Source organism: Schistocerca nitens, chromosome 6 (assembly GCF_023898315.1).
Source record: "Schistocerca nitens isolate TAMUIC-IGC-003100 chromosome 6, iqSchNite1.1, whole genome shotgun sequence".
Classification (NCBI taxonomy): domain Eukaryota; kingdom Metazoa; phylum Arthropoda; class Insecta; order Orthoptera; family Acrididae; genus Schistocerca; species Schistocerca nitens.
The window spans coordinates 137,725,270-137,731,591 of record NC_064619.1 but is presented as its reverse complement, the minus strand read 5'-3'; positions in this window follow the sequence as shown (position 1 = coordinate 137,731,591).

The window sequence follows — 6,322 nt, the reverse complement described above, 5'->3', positions numbered from 1 at the left end:
AGACAATCTGAGCAGCCGTCTTAGGTTGTTTACAGATGACGCTGTCATTTAGCGACTAATAAAGTAATCAGAAGATCAAAACAAATTGCAAAACGATTTAGAAAGATATCTGAATGGTGCGAAAATCGGCAGTTGACCGAAAACTAACGAAAAGTGTGAGGTCATCCACATGAGTGCTAAAAGGTATTCGTTAAACTTCGGTTACACGATAAATGAGTCTAATCTACGAAGTCGTAAAGTCAACTAAATACCTAGGTATTACAATTACGAACAACTTAAATTGGAAGGAACACATAGAAAATGTTGTGGGGAAGGCTAACCAAAGACTGCGTTTTATTGGCAGGACAGTTAGAAAATGTAACAGACCTACTAAGGAGACTGCCTACACTACGCTTGTCCGTCCTCTTTTAGAATCCTGCTGCGCGGTGTGGGATCCTTACCAGATAGGACTGACAGAGAACATCAAAAAAGTTCAAAGACGGGCAGCACGTTTTGTATTATCGCGAAATATGGGAGAGAGTGTCACAGAAATGATACAGGATTTGGGCTGGACATCATTAAAAGAAAGGCGTTTTTCGTTGCGACGGAATCTTCTCACGAAATTCCAAGCACCAACTTTCTCCTCCAAATGCGAAAATATTTTGTTGACACCGACCTACATGGGGAGACACGATCACCACAATAGAATAACGGAAATGAGAGCTCGTACGGAAAGATATAGGTGTTCATTCTTTCTGCACGCTATACGAGATTGGAATAACAGAGAATTGTGAAGGTGGTTCGATGAACCGTCTGCCAGGCACTTGAATGTGATTTGCAGAGTATCCATGTAGATGTAGATGTAGATGTAGACAGTGAAATCCGCCCGAACAGTCCCCCTCCTATGAGGTCCAACTCACTGCCTATTCTCCCATACATAACGTCGCCCCTGGCCTTCCAATCATCTCCTATTATTTACTCTTCGTAACCATGGCCTGTCTTCCATCTTAGTTAGACCTATCGCATACTTCATGTCTGTCTTCCACCCGCCCTATTCCACTGTACTCATTTCTAAATAGCACCTGCCCCACTGAAAAGACACTCCTTACACTAGGAGATTCACTCAGCCTCTTCTGTCACAAATCATCCCCTGCCGGTACACGTCCGCCCAGTATTAGTGCAGTACAGCACTTCCTCAATTTTCTTCAGTGTTCTTCAAAGCAACCAACCAATAAGAAATGCTTTTAGTAATCTATGCGTGGAAATCAAGTGTTTGTGGAAGTCCTTCAATACCCACTCTTTGTTAGCAGCAGAGCCTCTGTGGAGATTCTATTTGAAAAAAAACGATAAGTGCAGGATGATTTTGGTTTCTCGATTCTGAATACTTTTCTACAGAACTGTTCCCCCTACCCCCTTCCAATAAAAAAAGTTTCATATTTAATGAATGCAAGGCAATAGTATGATACCGGCATTCGTAACTTGTTTGAAACTATTTGACCATCTCTACCAAATATCGCATCAATCTCACATCGCGTGGGTAATTTGTGAAGTAGCTGTGGGCACCGGAACAAATCGACTTTTAGGACCCCGTCGCTTTATAGGATGTGCCTCATGAGCATCGAAAGCCACAGCCACACTGGATCCAGGCTCATCAGATGACTCCTGAGTTCTCATAATCCAAGTACGCTGCAATTTCTCTTTCTGCGTTTACGCTTGACATAACTTCGGGAAGACGAAAAAGTAGTAGACTATCGGAAAAATTTTCTCTAACGACTCTACATGTTAAGGATTTCATCCATTTTTCCAGCCCTGTCAAGTACCGGTTTTCCTGCCGTCAGTTGTTTTACATTAAATCTGCCGTTCTTGTTTCCGATTTAGTCAGCGCAATGGCTACTTCAATTAAATATCGAAAATGAAAAACTTTTTGGTCACTATTTGTTCTGCGCCTTCAGTACACAAAAAGGCATCCTTTCAGGCCAGGTGACAGTTTTAAAAGCAAACTTGACATCGCAAACATTTTTCAAAATCGGTGGCGCGGTTACATTGCTGCGAATATCGATTGTGAAAGAAGAAATCCGGCAGTTGGACCGCATTTCCAGAATCGGTATTGGAATGAGCAACCATAAGAGCTAATGGGAAATCAGTTTATGCAAATCGGATTTTCCTAAATCTTTATTCAGACGTAGTGTTTGAGGCGGTACGTGACTCCAAACGTCCATCGCATGCAATTCCCTTCAGAATGTTCGCTCGAAAACTGGTTTAGACAGGCCTGTATTCACTGAAAGCAGCGGTTCCTGTCGTGCTTGAAACCATTTTTCACTGACAAGACGTGATGCTCGTCTCTGGTCCGTGTCGGGTACAACGTTTTAAGATTACTGTTCTCAGACCATACTAGATGGAAGGAAGTCGTACACCGCTCCTTATAAACCGTTGGATAGCCTGCGTTGATACACCAACAAATCAGGAACTTTAGTGACATCTTGCGTTGTCGGGTGTTCTGCCGGATATCAGCGTCGTACTTGCACGATATTTCGGTCACGTAGCTCGTAACCTTCATCAGGTGCGACCTGAGACTGCTCCTCGAGTGGACCTGGTCCAGTATTTATGCCTATGGCCTTCCCCCTCCACCAACGGCTGCAGGCGCTTCCTCTGTGGCCCGCGCCCATTCCCTGCGACCTGCTGGAGCGTTGCTGCTCCGTTTTCCGTCCGCTACGGTTCTAGGTGTTCCCTCTGCGGTCCGCGCCCACCAAACCCGCTCCTGGCGGTCGCCGTCACCGTCACTTGTCCATACGGGTCTGCCCTGACCCGTGTTGGGAGCAGGCTAAGCATACACTGCTATTCCTGCATAATCCTGTATATGTGGAGTGGCTTCCTCACGGTACGAATTGGCCTGAGGGGTTTGCTGGGGTGGAGTTGTCCTCTCTCTGCCACGAGATATTAATCTCGTAACAGGTCAGGCCAACGCGTGGTTGGCCTGTGGTGAGTAGGATGGCCCAAGTCCCTAATGAGCCTATTGTCGGACTGTACAGTCCGCTCATAGAAGAGCCGCGCCGATTGTTTAAATCGGTCGCGGAGGAAGAGGATGCCGGTTTGGCGGTGTAGCCGAGCGGTCGAATAGAGCCTCGGTAGGCGCAGAGCGAGCTTGAGCGCCCTGTTCTGCACCCTCTGCAGCTTGTTGATGTGTGTGACGGCTGCGTTGCCCCACACCACGGCCGCATATTCCAGCACTGGACGAACCAGCGCCAGGTACAACGTGATGCCGTGGTGGGGAGGCAAGGCAGACGACGGGTTGAGCAGAGGGTACAGAACGCGTAGGCGCCCTATTGCTCTGCCCCTGACGTCCTCGATGTGGGCTTTCCACGTTAGCTTCTGGTCAAGAAGGACTCCCAGGTAGCGGCCAGTTCTGCTCCATGGGACGGGGCTTCCCATGACGGTGACTGGCGGAAGATCTGGTGGCAGTGGTCTTCGCGTGAACACCACTGCCTGGCTCTTCGCCGCATTCTGTTTCAGGCGCCACTTCGTCGACCACGCACCAAGGGCCTCACATCCACGCTGGAGCAGGCGGCGCATCTCGACTGTCTTCATACTCCGCACGAATAGCGCCGTGTCGTCGGCGTAGAGTGCCAACTTCACCGGCGCCACGCGCGGAGCGTCGGCCGTGAATAAGGAGTAGAGCAGGGGGCCGAGAACGGACCCCTGCGGCACTCCAGCACGGATGGGTCGGTGCGTGGACGTCCCCTCGTCCAGGCGGACGTGGAAAGTCCTGTCAGCCAGATACGACCGGAGGAGGACCCCGTGCGACGTCGGGACCCCGTGCACAAAAAGTTTGTACATGAGGCCGTCGTGCCACACGGAGTCTAATGCCCTGGAGACGTCGAGGAACACCGCCCCAAGGTATTCCCGAGTCTCCAGGGCGCGCATGGCCTCTTCCACCAGCCGCAGCAGCTCCGGAAGCCGAACTGCTCATCCGGTATCACTCCTTCTGCTGTCACGTGGCGAAGCAGGCGCCTGGCGTAGAGGCGCTCGAACACTTTGGAGAGGGCCGGGAGCAGACTGATGGGTCTGTAATTGGCAGCGTCACGCGGGTCCTTGTTCGCTTTCGGGATGGCCACCACCTCTGCATATTTCCACACAGAGTGGTAGACACCCGAGCGAAGGACCTGGTTGAGGATACCCGCCAGCAGCGGATGGGCCCCTGCTAGAAGGTTCCTCAGCAGGTGGTCGCTCCTGGGGGTTTCATCTACGGTCTGGGGTACCAACCGTTCCGCCTGCGGTCCGCGCCCGCCATAGGCATAAATACTGGGCCAGGTCCACTCGAGGAGCAGTCTCAGGTCGCACCTGATGAAGGTTACGAGCTACGTGACCGAAATATCGTGCAAGTACGACGCTGATATCCGGCAGAACACCCGACAACCCAAGATGTCATTAGATCGCCGGGAAAGCCTGAAGAGTTACAGGAACTTTAGTCATAACGCGGTAGTGGGCACGATCAAACACGGCAGCTGTTTTCTGTAACGTCAATTTCATACAGGCGACTGGCGCTTACACACCGACTGACTGCCACGGCTTATATCAACGGTGCAGGGTCACATGACCACGTAGTGTGCCTATTCTACGCCAGTTACAGCGCTGCAAAGCTATCAGTAGCCAAATCGACTGTTACTAATACAGTCTAAGACAAAAACAAGACACACCAGGAAGGAATTATACGACTGGGACTGAAAATGTACTCAGAAGCAAATGATCACAATTCCACAAAAATTGGATGATACGAGTATATTCAAGAGAAAGAACTTCACAAATTGAAGAAGGCAATAACGTGGTGGTCCACCTCTGGCTCTTACGCAAACAGTTATCCGGCTTGGAATTGATTGACAGAGTTGTTGGATATCCTTATGAGGGATAACGTGCCAAATTCTGTCCAATGGGCGCGTTAGATCGTTAAAACCCCGATGTGGTTCGAGTGCCCTGCCCATAGTGCTCTAAATGTTGTTAAATGAGGAGAAATCCGGCTACCTCGCTGGCGAAGGTAGGTTTTGGCCAGCAGGAAGCAAGCTGTAATACGTTGCTGAAATGTAAGCCCAGTACGGCTTACCACGAAGGGCAAGAAAACTGGGGCTAGAATATAATCGACGTACCGTGGTGGGCCGCGCCGCTGCTGTACGCCGGGTTGGATGAGCAAATGCCGGACCGCCTGTGAGTCCGCGTCGTGCAGGTCACGCTACCCGGCGGCGAGCCGGGCGGTCATTAAAGCAGCCTCTCGAGACAGGCACCAGAAGCGTGGAGGCGACGATGAGCCGCGGCGGCGCGTGCTGGCCTGCTGTCGACGTCTCCGCTGCCACCGGGCACCCGCGGACGCGCCCACTAGGGCGGCGACCTCCGTCCTGGACCGGTGCGGGGGAGGGGCTACCGTGTGCGGCGGTGCCAAGGTCGAGAGCGGCACGGAGCCGCCGTCGTGTGCCACCCGAACTGTCAGCGAGGACTCTCGTTACCACGGACACTAAGTCGTCAAAAGCCTTCAACAAGCAGAGAGACTTTGGCAACATTTCGACATGGTGTACTGAATGTCAGCTCTCTGTAAGTCCGCAGCTCGTGGTCTAGTGGCTTGCATTGCTGCCTCTGGATCACGGGGTACCGGGTTCGATTCCCGGCCGGGCTGGACATTTTCTCTGCCCGGGGTCTGGGTGTTTGTGTTGTCCTCATCATTTCATCATCATCATCATTCGTGACAGTTGCTAGATTGGACTGAGTTAAACATTGGACTCTGTAAAAATTGGGACTTTGTACGGGCGTTGATGACCGCGCAGTTGAGCGCCCCACAAACCAAACATCATCATCGGCTCTGTTTAAATGTGGGTAACTGCAAGGTGACGCCTATTACGAAGGGAAAGATCGATACCGTATGCTGGCTGATTACAAGATTACACGTCAGATCGTACACATATCAATAAAAGTGTTGGATCACTGTGTGTGCTGCTATTCTGACTGTTCCTACGCCGATCGGAAGGTTACCCCTGACATACACACAGTTAGGCTACCATGAGCGAAGTATAACGTCGCGCTCGAATGGATTGCAGCTTCTCAGTTCAAAGTGAAGCACCAGTAGTGACGCATTAGAGACGTCTGCGGAACAGTAGAGTGACCAATCATTATTGCAAGGAGAACAGTCGAAATAAATGATAGGGTCCACATCGTCACGTTGCATGCAGAAAACTTATCGACGAGGGAAGTTTTTTCGACGTGTGCCGCGAAATCAAAGTGGCGTCGCGCGTACATGGAATCGGTTCCATTTGACAGGTGGTGTTGAGGATGTAAACCACGCAGCCCGTTCACGTTCCACAGC